The sequence below is a fragment of the Lissotriton helveticus genome, chromosome 1_1 (assembly GCF_964261635.1).
Source record: "Lissotriton helveticus chromosome 1_1, aLisHel1.1, whole genome shotgun sequence".
In the NCBI taxonomy this organism is placed as follows: domain Eukaryota; kingdom Metazoa; phylum Chordata; class Amphibia; order Caudata; family Salamandridae; genus Lissotriton; species Lissotriton helveticus.
Window position 1 is genome coordinate 830,970,214 of NC_136057.1, and position 22,837 is coordinate 830,993,050.

Consider the following 22,837-nt stretch of genomic DNA (forward strand, 5'->3'; position numbering starts at 1 on the left):
TTTATCAAGCTTTGGCAGGGTGATTTATTCTATTTGCCTTAATATAAGAGCTCACCATCAGATGTGACTGCATGCAATGAAACTGAGCTGTGTCGAAAGTGGGGGCAATCACCTCAAGAAGATTGCACTCCAGCCCACTTGGGAGAGTGCACGTTTTCCCAACTGATTCCAGAGCCACTTCCCAAAACCTGTCAATCCTGCAACACTGTCCTTGGTTGCATAGAGAGGCTGCTTAAGCCTCCGCTCCATCTGGCTGCATCTTGAGGGGGAGGGGCTTTCCTCATCACTGCTGGCTCTAGTATTGGCAACATTGGGACAAGCCACCACCTGGGCCAATCTCCTCCCCTAAGTGCAATTGTATGTCTCAGGTTGCTTTGAGATTTGACTAGAGAAATGCCACCCTAACAGTTTGGAGTTTTAGTTCTGACTTTAGGGCACCTTATTGCATGTCCCAGCCAAGCGTTACATTGACCGCCCCACTCTTGTTTTGGACATCCAAGACCTGAGCTAGAATGGCCATCCTCAAAGACTCAAGTCAGCCAGACAAGGGTGCAAAGAGTACCTGTTAAAAATGGGATTTATGGCAGGCTAAGGCATGCGCCAAAGCCAGGCAGAAACCACCACTCTAGTCAGGATAAGGGAGTTACACTCCTAAAATAACCCCTGCTCACCCCCTTGGTAGCTTGGCAGGAGCAGTCAGGCTTATCTTAGAGGCAAAACGCCGCACAGAAACGAAACCGAAAACAGAAGGAAGCGGCCATCTTTGTGCAGGGGGCGAGGCGGAAGCAAAGGAAGTCGCAACATGGATCGAAGGCTGCGAACGACAGGAAAACAAGGGAGAGAGTCTGGTAACGAGGAAAAAGGAGCAGGCAGCGCCAGGGCTCAACCCCTGGTAGAAAACAAACAAAGCAGCCAGTAGAACACGCAATAAATGAGTCCTTGAGAGCGCACTCACCAGAAAGTAGGCGCCTAGCTGCTGCAGTACCTCGCACTAGACATAACAGTGCAGACGTGTAAGGGTCTAAAAAGACAATCTGTTGCGCCAGACCATCTACGAAACCGGTCCATAGCAACCACAAGTCGGCCACCCTCAAGCACCGGCAAACCAACGGAAACGCCTGCAAAGCTGAAACCGAAACAGGTCAGGGGTGCAGGGGGGCCACCATCTTACGGAAACAAAACAATACTCTACAAGCACAGGAGCACTAAAGGGCCAAAAATAGGCAGACAAAGCCCACCCGAACACAACAACAACAAGCACCACAAAGGTAAATACGTGGACCTACCACTGCAGCCGATACTAACACAAGAGATACGTCGTAAACGCTGTCGAGACACAACAACCCCCACACTTGACCACACCAACAAAGAAGCCCAGTCACTGCAGAGAACACGAACAAAGGGACCAAGCACACAAAGGAAAAAACTTACCAGGGGTGCCAGAGCAAAAAAGGAATCCCAAGCAAGGAAGACTGAAGCCAATAACCACTACAAACTCACACAAGCAGAGTGACAATGTGCCACAAAACGAACTCCCACAAGTGCGAGCAATCCAGCCTGCCCCACAGAGCAGCAACAAGAGATGATTCGAACTCTTACAAGCAAAGAGAGGGCTAATAAAAATGGCTGGCAACGAAGGGAAATTATCTCAACAGCCGAAAAAAACAAAGCCTGAAGGTCACTTAGAGTCTCCCATTAAACAAAAGTCGGACATCAGCAGCACACTGGACAGCATACTTAAAAAACTGGCTGAAGTCCATGACTTGGCCGAAACTACGAAAAAAAACATGGACGCAATCCAACTCGAACTAGCTGTAGTCAGAGCAGACATCTATACGGCAAACAGCAGGCTATCAGCTGTGGAACAGAGGGTCAGCGATATGGAGGACAGGACGCAGCACACAGGCAAGGCGATCAGCACCATTGCGAAGGCAACCACAGAGCTCCGAAAGCAAGCAGTGGAGTTCGAGGATCGCAGCAGGAAAGTAAATATAAGAATTCTATGGGTGCCAGAAGGAGAGGAGGAAAAAGCTGGCTCGTGTGTGTCACTCGTACAGAACCTCATACCTAAACTGACGAATCTCAAATTCGAGAACCCCTTCGAGCTGGACAAAGCTTACAGAGTCCCGGTCTTCAGACTTAGCAACAGAGCGGGCCCAAGACCGATAATATGCAAACCACTACGCTCGCACCAAACGGATGCCATCTTTGGGGTAGCAAGGTGTGGTAAATAAATAATTAATTACCGGTACTATTTTTGAATACATTGAATAAAACAGATAGCTCAATAAATAAGAGACAGGATTCGAGGTATCTGAGTCTAACAGGCTTTAATCAGGCATAAGGGAAGGGACAGGAACGGGATAGCCTGCACGGAAATAGAATGGATGGCAGCTGCAATGCCTCATCGACAGTGCAGCATATATATAGTATCATACATTACATTACATTGCATACAATAGGCCTAGCAGTAGGCGTAGCAGTCGCGAAAGATAAGGACACATTGATGGAAGAAGAAGGCGTGTACAGGGCGTATACATGGACATGTGGTGTAGACGTCACAGAAGTGTCATAACTGGGGTGGAAACATGGAGGGGGCTACTTGAGCAGCTGGGACCTTTAACCTAGTGGTGCGCGCAAACGGGCAATGAGGTGTTACCAGGGAGAACTGGGGGCTATGACTTCTGCACTAGAAGAGGAGACTAAAGTCTACGGTGTCAGGACGACATGTACCTATGGCATATCTGGTATCTTGTGTTTGGAGTACATGTTGATAGAAACTAAAAGTTATCAGGGCAGAGGCTACTTGACTCTAAGGCTGGTGCATGCATATATTCTTCGTGTAATGTGTGGGCTATGAATCTTCTATGAATATTAATACAGTATTCTCTTGCATGGAGACATAAAGACTAGACTATAGCTGAAGCTGTTTATACGGTTCAGTAGCTAAGGAATGCAAAGACGAGGAGTTGAACTGATAACTAGAAGCATAACATACTCTTGGCAGACTGGCAGGCAGAGCTGGGCACCGCGCTGCGCGAAAGGAAGTAAGTGAAGGGTCAGGGATGCAGGTGGGGGCTGCATCGCTCCTCGGAGTGAGTTCAGGAGACTGGAGCTTGAATCTGGTGTCCGGGCCCTTTTGAGGCCTAGAAACGGGGACAATTCAATGAATTAACGTGTACACTGTAAATCGTGGTAACATGGGCCTAATACTTGTTGCTTTCACGAGAACTGGAAACTGGCATACTAGAGTTGGACACAACTATAATTGCGTCTTTAATCGATCATAGGGGGATACATATGCATATTAATCATGCACATATAACATAGGATGGGGAACACGTAGGCACATATAGCATGGCAAAATTTACTTTTCCACATTCCCTCCTTGTGCCCTACGTTCCCATCAGGAAACATCAATATTCATGATACCATCTATCTGTTCATATAGCATCATTTGCTCGTCTCGAATTGTCTTGGAACGGGACTTAGGACTAGGAATACAGGATGTAGCACACAAGCCGCAAATCGCAGGGCCACATTGTAAACAGAGGCAGCAACTGAATATGATCATTACTGCTATACCTAGGAATGACAATACTTTCCATCCCCAGGCAGATATGATACTCCAGAGCCAACCGGACCATGTCCAGGTGCCTGGATCTTGGTGTAACTGATGGGCAATTTTATGAAGTCTGGTTATAGCTGAATAAACAGACGGCGCGTTATTAGGAATGAAAATGCAGCAACTAGATCCGATGACTCTACAAGCTCCTCCTCTATCGGCCAATATGACGTCAAGAACGAGACGATTTTGGAGCACGACAAATCTAATGGCAGATTGCTCTTCGGTTAAATTACCTAGAGCGGAAGTAGTCTCATTCACTACTGCTTCAAGGGTTCTGGTTAACCTACGTATTAACTTACTATTCTGGACAGGACCTATAAAGAAAAAGAAACCTTTATTGAAGTCTTGATACTGTTCTAGAGCAGTTTCAGTTTGGTCGACAATTGGGGACTCAGTCTCCCTTCTATGTCTAACGTGTACTAGATGTGTGTTTCTGTGATAATCGGATGGGGCTAGAAAAACTGGTGGCAGTAGGAAGGCAATGTAACAGGTTCCATCCCAATCGAGGGGCAGACGAACATATGCGGTCTGACCACAAACAAAATAAGAATGACGTGAGGCTTTGAAAATAGATTTCCCACTGTCACTATACTCGACCACAGTAGTACAATCACTATGTCCTACATGTGCGGAACCGTTCTTTCTGACACATAATTCGCCTTTGACGGGTAGTACTGAAATAGCAGGCAAATCTGGAGTAGTATCGGACTGAACATTCAGAACCATAAAATTCGAGGAATAATTACCTAAATCATATACTTCATTTTCTAGATCTAACCCTGTTCTGTGGGGAAAACCTTCCTTGTCTGGGAAACATGTTCGATTCAGAAGGGACATATCAATTGAGGATGACGTTAATGTGGACCATGCTCCACACGAACCATTGTGTGAAAACGGATAAGGAAAAAGTGGCAGAACTCCCTTCGGTGTCTGGAAAGGGGGAAGTCGACCACACACCCAACAATTAGTGGCATTGCTGGTCTGGTGAGAATAATGTAACATTCTGATAAATGTGTTATTACGCATAGCAAGACGATAGGATAACTCGTGAGGAGGCAGGTCACTAAATGTGTGCTCTACTGTAACATTAGGAAACATATGTACATGTGAAATAGGAAAACATAAATGAAAAGCATAACTTATGCAGGTAACCATAAGACTCAAAAACAATAAAAAGAATAGAACGATAATACATCTTTTAGAGTTTTGACTAACTCTCTCACTGTGTGGGTCTATCTCATACATGTCAGGAACCTGTCTAACCGCTTCACCCGAGAGGGACTTAAACAATTAAACTGTCTGACTTATTTTACTAGACCGGAATTTTGCTTTATACTCCTGCTGCGGAGTTTTCTCTAACAGGGGAAGTTTAGAGTCTGTGTCTGGACAGTCCTTAAGAATAGGGCCGTCTTTGATAAATGTCTTTGGCCGCAATCCATGGAATTTCTTGATGTGGCTGGTATGCACCCAGCCCTTGCGTCCTTCGAGCTTGACTGCGGTCCTTGTTGTTAATAACACCAGCTGGGGCTCCTTCCAACGGGGCTCCAACGGACTTGAACGATCAAAATTGCGCACCAGGACGAAATCCCCTGGAACGACTTCATGCAGTTTCACCTCAGTGTTGTCTGGAAAAGCAGCGGCAACCTGTGAACGACAAGAGTGTAGGGCAGACATCAAGGAAGCTAGGTAATCTGTCAACATATTACTGGAAACGTCTGTAATCTTTCGGGGCATAGGTGTACCCCACATATTAGGAGGACGGCCGAATACGACCTCGTACGGGGACAGACCTGATCTAGAGTGTGCAACCATTCTCATATAAAAAAGGGCAACTGGCAGTGCTACCAACCAATTTACGCCTTTTTCTGCGCATACTTTTGCAATGCGGATTTTCAATGTCTGATTATGTCTCTCAACTAGACCAGCTGCTTCGGGGTGCCGTACACAGTGGAACTTCCACTGGTACCCTAACAGAAGGGATACTTGTTTCATGAGTTCAGATGAGAATGGCTGGCCGTTGTCTGAATACACGACCCTTGGTAAACCATAGCGGGGGAAAAACTCACGAACCAACTGCCTGGCAGTGGTCGCGGCAGTGTAATCTGGAACCGGATATGCTTCTGTCCATCTGGACAAAGCACATACAACTACGAGGACATACTTGAAACCTCGACATCTCTCCATCTGAATATAATCCATCTGGAGGACTTCAAAAGGGTGGTCAGGAGGATGGAATCCACCTTGTTCCACCGGGACACTTTTACCTGGATTGAACTGACAACATATCATACAGGTACGTACTTTCTGCTTGGCCGCTGCTCGTAAATGCTTGTTGAACCAAATGTTCTGGATACTGTCTAACATGGCCTTTTCTCCTAGGTGTACTGGACTATGTGCGGTATTAATAATGACTTGAACCATTGAGTCGGGGAGAAACCCTGTGGCTTTTCCCTTCGTCAACCATCCTTGATCTGTCTGGACCCCTCCTTGTTCGGACCATTTCTTGATTTCATCTGGAGTGGCATGTGACTGTATATCTATTACATCTTGTGTAGGGTCCTTAACTGTCATACAAGTAGTCTGATCTGGAATGAGTGTCTGTGTCGTGTTAACTGGAATGTCTGGAGTCTGAGCTGTAAGCTTGGCTGTTCGATCTGCCAGGTCGTTACCCTGGGAAATGATGTCAGTAACTTTCGTATGTGCCTTGCACTTCATAATGGCAATAGCTGTCTGTAAATGTATTGCATCTAACAGAGCTTGAATGAGGAGACCATGCTGAATCTTAGTTCCATGAGAAGTCATGAAACCTCTTTCTTTCCAGAGCACTCCAAAGTCGTGTACGACTCCGAATGCATAACGTGAATCTGTATATATGTTAACTTTCAGGTTCTTGGCACGTATACAGGCTTGGGTCAGAGCGACTAGCTCTGCTGCTTGAGCAGACAGGGTATCAATACGGTGTGTTTCTATAACTTCAGTGTCCGTAGTCACTGCATACGCAGCTACTAGTTCTCCTGTACTTGTTCTCATACATGAACCATCCACATAAAGTGTCAGGTCAGGATCAGGTAATGCAATATCTGTCAAGTCTTGTCTTGGCTTTGTCATGGTGTTAACAACTTCCACACAGTCATGTGTGGCAGGATTTGAAGTAACTGACGGTAACAGTGTAGCGGGATTTAAAACGTTGCAGCGTCTGATTTCTATGTGTGGCTGAAACAGTGTCAGTTCATAACCTGTTAAACGTGCAATTGTCAAGTGCTGAGTCTGAGTTCGGTTTAAAAGAACTTCCACGGAGTGTGGAACTTGTACTGTCAGGGAGTGTCCTAACACTATGGAATCACTTTGTCTGATAGCTAGAGCTGTGGCTGCAACTGACTTGAGGCACGCAGGCAGAGCCTGGGCCACTGGATCTAATGTGCTAGAAAAATAAGCACAGGGCTTGTATTGTCCTGCTTGATCTTGTGTGAGAACAGATAATGCAGTACCATCACGTTCAGTGACAAAAAGTGTAAAAGGCTTACTATAGTTCGGTGTTGCTAGAACAGGTGCTTGGCATAAAGCTTTCTTTAACTCATTGAAAACAAGTGTATGTTCCTGGGTCCAAGGGAGGACAGTCTATACGGCTGCCTCCTGTGTCGTTAACTGTATCAGTGGCTTGGCTAGATATGCGTACTGAGGAATCCATTGTCTACAGTAAGAAGTGAGGCCGATAAAAGCTCGTACCTCCTTCTGAGTCTTGGGTTGTGGAAGATGCGCTATTAACTGGATACGGTCAGGTGTCAACTGCCTACCCCTCTTGGACAGTAAGTGTCCAAGGTAGACCACTTGCTGGACACAGAATTGCAATTTGGAAGGGGACACCTTGTGCCCCATCTCGGCCAGGAAATACAGGACTGTAAGTGACGCACGCTCGCAGTCACGTTCAGAACGGGCTGTAATTAACAGATCATCGACATACTGGAGTAGGGCAGTGTCAGTTGGCATGTGAATATTGTCTAGTTGTCTCTTAAGTGCTTGACTGTAAATGCTAGGACTTTCTGTGAAACCTTGAGGTGCTCGTGTAAATTTATAGCTTCTTCCATTTAAACAGAAACCGAAAAGGAACTGGCTGTCTGGATGAATAGGGACACTAAAGAATGCGTTCTTGAGATCGATAACTGAAAAGAATGTGGCTTCAGAATCAATGGCTGTCAAGAGTGAGGAAATATCAGGGACTACTGGGTACTGGGGTATGATACACTTATTAAGTTCTCGAAGGTCGATCACTAATCGATAAACTGGAGGTGCATTCGGATCAGTACGTTTCAGAATCGGAATGATAGGAGAATTACATACATTGGAGTCAGTTTCTACAACCACTCCTTGAACAATAAGCTCGTCAATAATTTTGGATAAGGCTGCTACAGCCTCAGGTGGCAATTTGTACTGTCTGATTCGTGGTAATACAACACCTTGCTTCAGAGTGACACGATAGGGTGTAATGTGCATACAACCTACATCAGTTGGACCTTGCGCCCATAAATGCTGTGGTACATTCAATAATCTTGGATCAAAATCACGTAATACATAATGACCTTTAAAATCTCGCAGGAACAGTCTTACTCCCTCTGGGGAGCAACAAATTATGGCACCTAATTCTTTCAGTGTCTTAATGCCTAATAAATTTTCTGGACAAGACTTCGTGAGTAACAAATCTGTAGTTCGGGACAATGGACCAACTTCTAGAGTAACTGGTTTCGATATTTCATTAACAATAGGCTTTCCTGAAAATCCAAGGGAAACATTTCTTGAGCCTGAGAGCGGAGCCCCTGGAACCTCGTCATGACTGATGGTAGTCCTACTTGCCCCTGTATCAATCAGAAACTTTCTGTCTTTCCCTAATACTTGACTATGTACATAGGGACCCTCTTGATCTACAGGAATCTCGATGAGAGGCAAGCCTACCTCCCTCTCTAGGCTGTTTCATGAATACGGCTGATAATCTGGATACTCTGACTGTGCATACTAGTACATCTGCTGTGTAACGTGCTGTGTTGCAGCTATAGGCTGCGGTACTGTAACTGTCTGTTGTGCGTTCTGCGGTGGCTGGGAAGTCTGTAAAACTTGTTCTTGTCTAGGCGGACGCGGTCTCTCTTTAGTCTTACCAGTAGCTATGTTGTGTTTCAAAACTGCACACTCGTTTATAAAATGGCCTGGCTGTTTACAGTAATTGCATGTCCCTTTAACGGGAGCTGTAGGATGACTGGCTTGATTCGGACCCCTCTTCTGACTGTCTTGTGGAACAGACTGTGCAACTAATACTTTCATTTTCGTGTCTTTCATACGTCTTTTCTCATGTTCCTGCTCTTCCCTGATTCTGTTCTGGTGATACTGGAGCATCTGGAGCATCTGTGACGGAGTATTAGCTTGCCAAGAACTCTCGACTTTCAATACTCGATTTTTAACTTGTGGACTTGAATTCTCGACTAGTTTGGTAACAAAAAGATGGGGGTACTATTCACTACTTGTTTTCAGACCACTATTAATAATGAAACATTTCTCGAATCTAGAATAAAAGTCACTAGTATCTTCATCTTGTTTCTGTTTACAGGCTGAGATGGCATCCCAGTCTTCCTTTTTCGTGGCTAGTAATCTTGGCAAGACTTGTATTAACAATTCGGGCAAAGCTTTAGCTTTATCCCCAAGACCGGTACCTGGTACTCGTGTGTTATCTTCGGCTTCTAATGCGGACCAATCTATCTTTTTCTCTCCCACCTCCCATTCTTTTTCTTTGAGTTTTTCATATATGCCCGCAGGCAACAGGACTTTTAACATTTTAATGATGTCAGGATACGTGTATTCTCCCATACGGAGCATGTCTTTTAATTCACGGTGGAACCCTGCTGGATCTTTATCATGACAGGGAATTAACTTTTTCATCTCTAAGAGTTCCATCTTTGTGATAGGGGTGTAAACAAATACTCGTTCTAGACCACCTCCCGTTGTCCTAACTGGATGTACTTCTCGTAACGGATTCTGTCTATCTATGTAGAATGACTTCCTTACTGGGGGTGGAACGGGAACAAAATGCGGAGTCAGGAACGTACTGTATTTGTGGCGCTGTTCTAGAATGACATTAATTAAATCGGTACCTAGACCTTTCCATCTGTACTGGAGTAACTCGTTCAATACATCATGTAAAGGACCTGGATCAGAATGCTGAACCTCATACAGTGTAATGAGGTGCTGAATTATATACATACCCACCAGACGTTGTTCGGCTGGGGGCAGTTTCAGGAACATTTGTGCCACGATTTCATCTGGAAACGTGGTAAAATCACTAGTCCATCGGACTGCTGATCGGGCTAGTTCTTGTTCATGCATGGTATTAAGTTCACTATAACCTATTCGTGATTTCAGAATTTTATCGGTAGCTTGGAATACTTGCTCAAGAGAACATTGTTCTGGCACTGGAGGAGGAAAACTTTTCTTGTAATCTGGACGTGAATGTCTGTCGGAAAGTCTAGTTCTACCTACATACGCTATTCTGTCGGGATTCTCGCTGTCTACCTCTTCACTTGAAGAGTCATTCTCTTTCTCGGTTATTTTCCTTGCTTTCTCTTTTTCGTGTATGTCTAGAATTTCCTTACGGATTTTCCTGTACATAGCGTCTATACAATTCTGTGTCTTGTGTTTTCCCTCGGCTATATTATCACTCCACTTTGTCAGGACTTTCATCTTATCTTTATCTTTCTCAGGATAGTCTTGTTCTCTTATTAAACAGTTAATCAAAAACCGTAAAATCAGATGTTGAGTCTCGACTTTTCTGTGTGCCATAGCTTCGTGAATACTTTCTGGATCCTCCCCTGTACGGATAAACCGATATATTCTATCTAGATGGTCCTTCATGTCTGGCAGAGTAACCAAAAAGGTGGTAACTCGTCGTAAACGTACTGAATACAGTATCATGTAATCTTCACCTGGTACTGAATCATATATGCAATCAGTAAGGTATTTCTTGAGGGCTGCGTAAGTAGAGACTTTCGGTGTACGTTGTAACGCTGCTTCTCTCAGCGTCATTCGTTTCGTTTGCGGCGGGGTGGTAGGAGCGCCTCCCGCCGCCCCTCCTGGGCTAGAGTCGTCAGGTAATACCGGACGTGCGGGTGCTGGTAATGTGACTGGTAAAACGGGTGCATTTACTGTAGGCTGGGCCGGGGGTACATTAACTTGGTCCCCGGGACCAGTGGCTGGAGGAACAGGGATTATATTATTAACAGGGTGCTGAGGTTGAACAGGCGGAATATGATTTGCATATTCTGGGACTGTATCGTCCAAATAGGACGAAAGAAAAATTTCAGCTGCGGTCGGTTTATGACGTGGCTTAGTCGGGACTAATGGAGGCGGAAAATTACTGGATGCTTCTGGGGTTGCCTTCGGCAAGCCCTCGGCAAGAAGAGGATACATGCCCCTTATAAGAGCATTTCTCTGTCTGTCTGACTGTTCTGCTCTAACTCGTTCACCTTCTTCTAGAAGTTCCCTTTCTTGGGCTCTCTCTGAGGATTCCCTACTTAACTCTGTTTTTCTGATTTCTTTTTCGGTTCTTCTATGAGATTCTTTGCGCCATTACTCGATGGCATCTTTCTGGGACTGTCGGGCTTTCTTTTTCCATAATGCCTCTTCTACTCGCATGATGCACTCGGCATCCCATGTACCTGATACAGGCCATCTATATTTCTCTTCTAGATCCTTGGTATAGTCGACCCATAAATCTAAATACAATATGGCACTTAAGCCATGCTTATGATACATAAAATGTCCTGGACTGTCCCTAGGCGGGACAGGAACTGATTCTTCGAGTAACCCTTTCCGGGTTCCTATCTGACGTAACTTGGAAAACAGAGGCATTCTAGACTTGAATCAAAACACAATATAATACACGATAAACACAGTAATGAATAGCGAAACAAATCACTCATACCACAACATTAAAATACATTAATAACATTAATAACAGTTCGAACAGAATATTACCTGGTACATTTTAAAACAGAACACATGAATTTCTCGAGAACAGACTTACTAGAATTACTGGATGCACTGCTAAAACAGTACAGAACATACCGGTCCCATGAAGAGACACGTCGGACCCGTATCCACCTAGGTGAATACTTCGGACTGGATCTGTGTACCCAAACCCATCGGACCAGAGACAAATTAATTGACCCTGTCTAGATACTACCCCAGCAACGGTACTCACCGGGCAGCAAGAACGGAAGGCCTCGGACTGGACTGGACTGCTACAACGTTGGACTACGAACTTCGGACTTCAGTTACAGGTGGGCCTCCGGATACCTCGGACCTTGTACTCTCGGCTTGGGCTCTGGTCGGGACTCGCCGCATTCCTCACCGCCTCGTCTGGATGCTGGACCGCAGTCTCCGTCTCCTCCGTGGGCCTGAGGGATACTTGAAGCAGACATATCTGCACGTGCACGGTATGGTTCCGTCACGGCTGCAGAGGGTCAGGGGGCCTGCGTGGCTTCGCCGGCGCGTGGGGAAAGGGCAAGTCCCTATTCGGGCGCCATTATGTGGTAAATAAATAATTAATTACCGGTACTATTTTTGAATACATTGAATAAAACAGATAGCTCAATAAATAAGAGACAGGATTCGAGGTATCTGAGTCTAACAGGCTTTAATCAGGCATAAGGGAAGGGACAGGAACGGGATAGCCTGCACGGAAATAGAATGGATGGCAGCTGCAATGCCTCATCGACAGTGCAGCATATATATAGTATCATACATTACATTACATTGCATACAATAGGCGTAGCAGTAGGCGTAGCAGTCGCGAAAGATAAGGACACATTGATGGAAGAAGAAGGCGTGTACAGGGCGTATACATGGACATGTGGTGTAGACGTCACAGAAGTGTCATAACTGGGGTGGAAACATGGAGGGGGCTACTTGAGCAGCTGGGACCTTTAACCTAGTGGTGCGCGCAAACGGGCAATGACGTGTTACCAGGGAGAACTGGGGGCTATGACTTCTGCACTAGAAGAAGAGACTAAAGTCTACGGTGTCAGGACGACATGTACCTATGGCATATCTGGTATCTTGTGTTTGGAGTACATGTTGATAGAAACTAAAAGTTATCAGGGCAGAGGCTACTTGACTCTAAGGCTGGTGCATGCATATATTCTTCGTGTAATGCGTGGGCTATGAATCTTCTATGAATATTAATACAGTATTCTCTTGCATGGAGACATAAAGACTAGACTATAGCTGAAGCTGTTTATACTGTTCAGTAGCTAAGGAATGCAAAGACGAGGAGTTGAACTGATAACTAGAAGCATAACATACTCTTGGCAGACTGGCAGGCAGAGCTGGGCACCGCGCTGCGCGAAAGGAAGTAAGTGAAGGGTCAGGGATGCAGGTGGGGGCTGCATCGCTCCTCGGAGTGAGTTCAGGAGACTGGAGCTTGAATCTGGTGTCCGGGCCCTTTTGAGGCCTAGAAACGGGGACAATTCAATGAATTAACGTGTACACTGTAAATCGTGGTAACATGGGCCTAATACTTGTTGCTTTCACGAGAACTGGAAACTGGCATACTAGAGTTGGACACAACTATAATTGCGTCTTTAATCGATCATAGGGGGATACATATGCATATTAATCATGCACATATAACATAGGATGGGGAACACGTAGGCACATATAGCATGGCACAATTTACTTTTCCACAAAGGAAAAACCCTAATCTACAATGGAACGGACACAAAATTATCCTCACGCAGGACTACTCGAAGACCACAGTGGACATAAGGAAAGGATTTCTAGCCCAGAGGGGTAAGCTAAGGAAAGAAAACATCACGTTCTCCTTCGCCGGCCCAACCAGATTCAGAATAAACAACAAAGGAATCAAGCAAACCTTTGAAGATCAAGCGGAACTGTCAAGATACCCAATGGGTCCAGCCCTAAAGGAAATGGAGACGATAACCCCATCACGCAAAAGGAGCGCCTCACCGGACCACACGACAGACTAGGCAAGACCCACAAGGGGCAATACGAGCGCATCTCAGGACAAGGCCAAGGACAGCGATCAAACGGCCCATAGGGAAACAAACGATAGGAACATCACAACACCTCAAGACAACTAAAGGAAAGGATATCTACCTCATGTACATAAGTCTGCAAAGCAAATTACAACAAAACTACCTCATGGAAAGACCGCTATGAATACAGACTGGCACCGGCACGCCAAAGACCAGGAGACTTGGGCACAGAGAAGAAAAATCCGACTTGATCAACCATAAGACTGCCTATATCCTTTAATTTTTATGCAAAATAAGAGACACTACGCAGACTAGCGTAATAGATAAACTTGTCCATTAATGCTGAAAGCTTAGAATAACCAAACTAAAACAGCGCGATAGAATATCCGGGGATGTAGCGGGAGGGACCTTGATGTCGCAGGCCTACAGTATGATGCGTTAGCCTGGGGGGCAGGGGGTTGGGGGGGGGGAGAGAGGGGTCATCTTGTTTGTCATGTTTGTCCTCTCTGTCCTGTTCACCCAGTATGTCGCGTCCACGTCTTCGTCTATGTCAACACCAAACTTTCAGACAGACCGTCCGGGTCAAAGCTGCCACCACAACCAGCTACCCTGACTCACGCAGATAGGCCACACAAGCACAAATTCCGCAGACACCACACCCATGTAGAGCCTAAGACGAGGCAGATAAGAAGCCCCACGCACCGTAAGCCATGGCACTGAATAACAACGTTGCACTGCATGCGGACCTAAAGATTGTCTCCCTCAACGTAAAAGGTCTAAATCACCCGATTAAGAGAAAGAAAGTACTAGACTACCTGGCAAAGACTAAAGGTGATATTATTCTACTACAGGAAACCAAACTCTCCAAGGACGATGCGAACAAGCTTAGAGCGAGATGGATAGGTCAGGTTGCCTGCTCACCGGCGGTGGGCAAGAAGCGAGGAGTCATCACTCCGATAAACAGTAAATCAAAGATAACCATTGAGAAAGAACAGTATGACAATGAAGGGAGACTACTGATTACTCAGCTGAATAGAGGTGAAGAAACCATACTAGTAACAAACATATACGCACCAAACACAGACGACACAACATACTGGGAGGGGGTAACGAGGGAACTAGAGGCACAACAATCGAACGATGTGACTGTGCTGGCAGGTGACTTCAACCTAGCACTGGATCACACACTAGACAGACAATCTATGTCCCAAGCCCGACCTCCCGCATCCCACAACATTCTAAAGAACATATGTAACAGATTCAGCCTGGAAGATCCATGGTGTTTACAACACCCCAACACCAGGGATAACACTTTCTACTCCAACCCACACAACTACTACAGTAGAATAGACTACATCCTCATCTCAGGCTCACACACACCTGATCGAACACACGGAAATTGCGACAAGAAGAATCTCCGACCACTCATGCATCAGCCTACATCTAACAGGTCGACACATTGAACACATCACCTGCAGATGGCGATTCAACAGTATAGTTATGGCAAAACAGGAGGACAAAACCAGAATTGAGAAAGCCATTAAGAACTAGATCAAGGACAACGACACACCAGACATAGATCCAAAAAGCCTGTGGGACGCCCTTAAAGCGACTATCAGAGGCACGCTAATAGAGATCAAAGCCAGGCGGGACAGAGAAGCAAAAGCACAGCTAGACCAACTGGACATGACATCAAACAACTAGAAACTAAACATATTGGGGACACTTCGAACACTGCCATGCTTGTAGAACTCACAGGGAAGAAGTACGAATTCAACAGGATTCTTAGCGAACGAGCAGGACTATGGATAAGAAAATATAAACAAATCAACCTTTGCGAGGCAAACAAGGCAGGGAAAATCCTAGCGTTGTATCTCAAACACAAACAAAGGCAACACTGCATCTCAACAATCACAGATGCAAACAACAGGGCACATATCCGACATAAGGATATCCTACACACGTTCATGGAATTCTATCAAGAGCTCTACAAAAGAGATGACAATATGGACTAGGAGGAATGTACGGCCTACCTAGACAGACTTAACCTACCCATGATAACAAAAGAGGAAGCTAGAGCACTAGGTCAAGACATAAAAACCAATGAGATCACTACAGTTATTAGGTCCCTAAAAGACAACAAAGCCCCAGGGCAAGATGGATATACAGCCCCCTTCTATAAAACCTTCCAAGACCAACTACTTCCGGTCTTGATTAAAGTCCTTAACCACTGCGGTGGGGGAGGTAACAGAATCTATGTCACAAGCCACCACAACCAGCTACCCTGACTCACGCAGTAAAAAAAATGGAATACATATATAGTCAAACCCTTTTTGTGACTCTGTTAGTTTATCAGTTAACAGTTCCATAGGGAGATATTGCCACAGACGAGCATGCCACTGCAAGTTCGAAGGAGCATGTGGCTTTTTCCAAGTTACAGCCAACGCTATTTTGGCGGCTCCCAAGCAGAAACGGATAATAGACCTAGCCCCCACAGTCTGATGTTTTAAGGAAGGATTTTGAAGTCTCAGCAGAACAAAGTCAGGCACCTGTGGAATGGGGTATCCCAAAATCTCCTTAATTTGGGACAGGATTTCATTCCAGTATGGTATAATCGAGGGGCAGTCCCACCATATATGTCTAAAATCCCCCAGAAGTCCACAGCCCCTCCAGCAGCAATCAGATGTATTCAGATATGGAGTTTTGAGAGGGTAGAGATTACCAATCGTATAAAACGTTATAGTGAGCCTCTCCTAGACCCAGGGAGCGGTAACATGTAGGGATATTGCTCAGCAGTCTATTCCATTGTTTTCTATTAATTGTGCTTCCCAAAATCTGGTGCCCTAATCTCATGTGTCTCGAGATATGTGTAGCAGAGACTGCATTAAGAAGAGCATATAGGAAGGAAATATTCCCCATTAAGACCCTCCACTTGACAGCCACATTTCTTGCTGGGGAGAAGGTGTCAGGTGGCTGCCTTTCTGTTTTCAGGTTGCGTATTCCAGTGTATCAGTTGGTTGTAATGAAACTTCTCCATGTTGGGAAGATTAAAATCTCTAAAACAGTGCGTAATCTCTTTGGGCGTTATCCGAAAGGGAGTAGTAGTGGCTACAATACCCATTTCCCCTGCTGGGATTGTCAGATTAAGAAGAAATGATTTGTCTAAGTTCACTATAAACCCCGCCAGTGGTTCAAGCTCCTGTAGTTCCTGTTGTTGGGCTGACAATGAAGTCTGTGGGGAGGGGAGCGTCAAAAGCACATCATCCAAAAACAATGAGGTATTATGGTTGGTCGACTCAAACGGAATCCCTTGTATATGCTGAGAGGTGCTTATCCTTGCCACCAAGGTTTCAATACTGAGTGCAAAGAGGAGAGGGGGCACCCCTGTCGTGCCCCTCTACCCAATGGAAAAAAATCTGGGATCATGCTGTTCACCAATATGCCGAATCGCCGTAGGGTGGCGAAGAGGAAGGACCAATCCACTCAGTCAAATGCCTTTTCAGCATCTTGCACCAACAGAACCACTGGTATCCTCATCTTCTCCACTTTCTCAACCAGGTGTGTTAGGATTCGCCCTGTCCACTTTCCATGGCCATGTTCTTTTCGTGTCACATGACTTACCTGCTGGGAGTTAAATGCTGTGCACGCCCCTGCCTTGTTGCTTGGTTTCTTTCTCCTTGTTAGGGATTTGTCCAGGTCCTGGTTCCTGTGCTCGTCTGCGGACTTCCTCTCCTTTTGCTCACGGGCTCGTGAGGCTTTGCTATTCAGGATCTTTTTGTCCGTTTCTAGTCCAGTCCCCTTTCCTTTCGAGTTCCTCTCGGTTTCCCTCGGCTTCTTCCCTTGTTCCTTCCCCGCCCTGTTTCCGTTCCCCACGTTGCTGTCCCTACTGCTGCCTCTGGGACTCTGGTACCCCTCTTGTGTTGGTGTTGGACTGTTTCATCGGCTCGCCCGGGCGCCCGGGATTGACACGCTGTGGCGTGATTGAGCCGCTGGTTCCCGATTCCGCACCTTGTGGATCCTATCACCATCGTTTTGGGAACATTTGGACCTATTTCGTGATTTTGCTCGTACCGAGGGCAGCGGCTGCTGCGCTTCGGTGTTGTAAGGACCTCTTGGATTTTATCTACTGCCCACTATCTAAAGAGATGAAGAGGGTTTTTTTGTGTCTGGAGTATGACCTTTTTCCCCCTAAAAGAAGAATTGGGAGCCTCCTTTGCTATTTGTATAGTGGCTGTATCCTCCATTCCTTTTCTAGCTGCAAGGACATCATCTGGAGAGACGCTGGCCTCAAGGACCGGTAAGGGGGTCTATTTTTGTGTATTGCGGAGAGGGCATGGTCATGGTTGAGGGGTATATGGGGTTTCCAGTATTGAGCATAGATTGGTAACACCGTGTCTTTTTTTCTTAGGTGCAGATTCATGGTGACAGTCTATTCCCATGATGGTTCCTATGGAGTGACCAGCAATCTGTTTGTTTCTTTTCTCCCACCCTCTCCCTGTGCTCACTTGTTTGCCCATTGTATTACTTACATCAGTGGGCAACATAAAGGGTATTGGTAGTGGATTGGGCCATACATCGTTCCTGCAGTGTTACCGGCTGAGGTGGTTCCTAACAAGGTGAACCACCCGTCGTAGGTTATCATGAGTCTGTTTTCCCTAAATAAACCCCGATTGGTCAGGGTGTATCAGATCAGGCAGGATCTCTTCTAATCTATTAGCTAAGACCTTGCTATATAACTTTGCGTCTACATTGAGCCAGGATCCTTCCCAGGTTTTGGAATCGCTGTAATGAGTGCCTTCTCCACAGAGCAAGTGACCGCCTTAGTGTTTACGAATGAGTACAACTGTGTTAAATGAGGAGTCAAATCTCAACTAAATGTTTTGTAAAACTGAGCTGTGGGGACTTCTGCAGTTTTAACAAATCTATCACGGACTGGATTTCCTCTGCCCTAATTGGTTTGTTTAGGAGTTCATGTTGGGCTGTTGAGACTGTGGGTAGCTCGGATTTAAATACTTCCACTGCAAGGAGGTGGTCGCAGTCTCTTTAGGATACAGTCTTGTAAAATACTCTAAAAGCCTCCGCCTTGCTTCCTTCTGAATCACAGTCCACTCTGCTCCAATAAGGGCACCTATGTATCATTTTCCTTGCTTTGTTTGCAGCTGTCAGGCTAAGTGGAATCCCATCTTATTACCCCTCTCATTTGTAGATTGAGTCGTAGAAGGGTGAGTTCAAATCTATTACAATATATAGCGGTCAGTTTACCCCTGAGGGTTGTCACCTTGTGCTGCAGCTAAAATGGGGGTGAGACATTGTGGTCCCTTTCAGCCTGCGACAGCTCGGATTCTAGCATTAGACGTTCCTCAGTATTTTGACGCATAAGTGTAGTCATCAGAGATATGTATTTCACTCGCACTGCTGCCTTAAAGGCATCCCAGTACTTGGCATAATTAGTATTCTAGGGTTGGTTTGAATGAAAGTAGTCTCTAATCGTTGACCTAAGTTCAGCTCTAAATGTACAATCTCGGGTCAGAGGAGTTGGAAAATACCAACTGCGTAACAATGACTTCAGACTTGGCTGGTCTAGCACTATTTCCAACACAGCATGGTCCAAGATGGAGTTTGGGTGTATTTTAGTGGAGACCACGTTTGTCTGTAGTGCCTGGCTCAGATTAGTATGTCTTAGGTGTATGAGAGAAAAAAGTATAATCTTTGGTATTGGGACTGAATGTGCACCATGCATCAACCAGATCCAACTGTGTTATTGACTGCCTTCCTCCTGTGAAAAGATCCAGGTGCGTGTGCGTTGGGGGTGTGTGCTATCTATAGCCGGGTCCCAAATGAGATGAAAGTCTCTCAAGACAACTATCTCTCCCTCTGCAAATTCTCCCAGCTGTTCAAAAAAGGAGGGGAGACATGCGTGCAGATCTGAATTTGGGGTATATATCATAGCAAAGGTGAATCAGTGGCCATGGAGATTCACTTAGACCATTAGCATCCCACCTTCCTTATCGGATTTACCTTCTATAATCTGAAATTTAAGAGAAGAATGAAATAATAGTGCCAATAGGGGGGAGGGGATAGAATTAAGGTCCTTAAGATTACAGGTCCTTCAGCGTAACTGCCATCAGGGTACTTATCTGTTGTATGAAGGGAACCTACCTTGCAGGAAGGGACTGTATAGAGATGAATATCTCTATACAGTCCCTCCCTGCATGTATCGCAGGGCTTTCCCGTCCCGGGATCCCATTTATTGAGTGTAGAAATAAAAAATAAACATGACACTACACAGCTTCATATGCACTTCAGTACAGCATTTGGAAAATGCAAGCTTAATAACTCATATTAGGATTTATTGCTTATCTACTTTCTGCATTCAAATCAGTCTCAGACAAGGAACCTCAGGAGCTCCAGTACCCTACTACTCATCCCCATGAAAAAACGCAAACACAACACTGCTGCACGGTCCTTTGCCGGAAATGCACCCAAATTTTGGAACGCCATCCCAGTCGGTATCAGGACTATCCCGTCCTTCACAAAATTTAAAAAACAACTTAAAGTCCTTTTCCTCAACCGCTCCCTCCCGAATGGATAGTCGCCATCAAAACGCTATTCCCTGCTCGTCGTCTCTTCCTGAAATTGTAGCTCTAAGACTTACCTCCTTCCTGCTATTCGACCCCCAACTGCTCCTCCCCCTCCCCTTAATTGGTTCAACCCCAAGGCAACATAAATTCACTGAGGTTATCTCAGGACTCACGGACTACCTCAATGCTGCTTAGCACACTTGGATTTCTGAACCTATTATGTAGAATACTGCTTTATTGTATCAACCCCAGGAAAATGTGCACTCTATGAGGTTTTCTCAGGACTCATGTACTACCTCAATGCTGCTCAGCACACTTGGACTGCCGAACTTATATGTAGAATACTGCTTATTGTATGGATCTTGCTCAAAAACTGTTGTGAAGCGCTCCGATACCCTCGAGTCAGGCTAGCGCGATATTAAACTCCTTAATAAAAAATAGTCCCTAGTGTCTGCTCGCCGCCCCAGAGCTGCGAAGTGATTGTCGTGCGGCAGCTTCCTGGTCTCTGGAGGCAGAGTCAGCACTTTCCAGACAGTGCAGCCTGCCGTGTCAAACAGCGCTGAAAGTGGCATGGGGAGAAGGGAACTTCCCTCATCACCTATGACCGCCAAAGGAGGACCAAAAACCCAAGCCTGTAGGAAACCGAAGCCCTCCACCCCAAACAAGGTTTCTGACCCTGACAGGACATCAGCCGGCCCTTCCTCAACTGGGAAACCAGGTAAAAATAGATACACCGTAACATATACATTTTGGGGATTTTCGGGAGGGGCAAGCTCTTCATACACTATAATCACAAACCACAGAAGCTTGTAGGAACAATTATTTCCTCAATCAAGGTCAGCCAGAAAAATCTACATGCTCAACCCCCTTCACAATCAGTTATTAAAAAGACATCCAAAAGGGGTATAGAAACTCCGTAATCTTCTACCACTATTCAAGGAGGGAGAGGTCAAATAACTTCCTCACTGAGGTCGTACTTCAAAATTAAGAGCACGGAATTTCAGAATAGCAACCTCAGTAGCACGCAGATAACTGGTACTAAGCACTCTCCCTTGAAGATGGAGACATCAACTATCCTGCAGCATAAGTCTCAGGACCTCCTTACTTCTAATTGCTGCTCTACACTCACAAATGGTGAGGAATACAGTAGCTTACCGGAGCACAACACTCAAAAAAAAAAATGAGACAGAATTAGGGAACCCACCCAGTAAAAGTGTAGGCTAAAGTACAGGAGCAGTTGAATGCCTAGAGAGTGCAAGCACACGAGCAGGGACTCCTAATACGGACATTAGTCAGATTTTCCGCTCCCTATCAAATGACATTAAAGGGAAGTTTGCTATATCAGGGCAAAACCAAGTTAGAATCCAAGAGGCCTGCGAGAGTTTAGAGGAAAAGTTGATTGACGTTACAGAAAGGCTTCTTACTATGGGGGTCTCATTAGGGGTCCTGCAGGAGTTAGTGAAGTGTAACCATAATAATAATAATATAAAAGCTTGTAGAGCGCTCAGTAACGCCATCACGGCGTGTCCCCGCGCTAAAGCCATCAGTGAGCAGCATGACATGAGGTCCTTAGCTCTAAGCCGTGTATAGATGAGTTTTAAGTAGGGATCTGAACCGTGATTCACTGTTCTCCAGTCTCAGTACAAGGGGAAGTTTATTCCATTGTTGAGCTGCATGTAGCGCAAAGGAACGCCCGCCTAATCTGGCCTTCCTTATCCTGGGGACTATCAGCAGTCCGGCACCCTCCGAACGGAGAGTCCTGGTCGGTTCATAGCGATTGACTAAATCCTTCAGGTAATCGGGCGACCTGTCCCAGACAATTCGGTGACAGAAGAGGAGGCACTTAAACAGCACACGTTTCTTCACAGGCAACCAATGAAGCGCATCCAGTGCCTTTTGCGAGTTGGCTCTCCTAGGTCTTCTTAGCACCAGCCTGGCGGCGGAGTTTTGTATAACCTGAAGGCGGCCTAGGCTCCCCTCGGTTGCCCCTAGGAACAGTATGTTTCCATAGTCCAACCGCGAGGTCACCAGTGCCTGAGTTAGTGTCTTTCTGGCCGCTATGGGTAGGAGGTCTAGGGTTTTATTTAGGGTCTTTAGGACTCCGAAACATTTGCCTACCAACCGCCTTATGTGGCCCTCGTATGAGAGAGAGGGATTCATCCAGATTCCTAAATTCTTGGCCTCCTCACAGGGTGTGGGAACAGGACCCAGGCACGCCGGCCACCACTCAGCTGACCAGTTTTCACTTTTCCCCCCCACCACCAACACCTCTGTTTTAGAGCCATTGAGTTTTAGACAATGGGAGTCCATCCACTCAGCCAATGCCTGCATGCAGGATTTAAAGTTGGCTGGAGTGTTAGAGGTGTTCTGCGATAGGGAGATCAGCAGCTGGGTGTCGTCGGCGTACGATACCAATTCCACCCCAAATGATTGTACCACCTTCGCCAGGGAGGCCATATAAAGATTAAAAAGAGTGGGGCTCAATGCTGAGCCCTGAGGCACTCCCTGATCTAATGGCATCTCCACAGACCGACATGTCCCTTGCTGTACCTGGAAACATCTTTCCGTGAGGAACGACTGCAACCAGCGCAGCG

At 45.8% G+C, this 22,837-nt stretch overlaps 1 protein-coding gene across 2 annotated transcripts in view; it reads right to left on the bottom strand.

Annotated features, from left to right (window-relative positions):
* Positions 1-22,837, bottom strand: part of WASHC4 (WASH complex subunit 4) — a 1,268,393-nt gene that overhangs the window by 546,712 nt on the left and 698,844 nt on the right. The window lies entirely within an intron of this gene.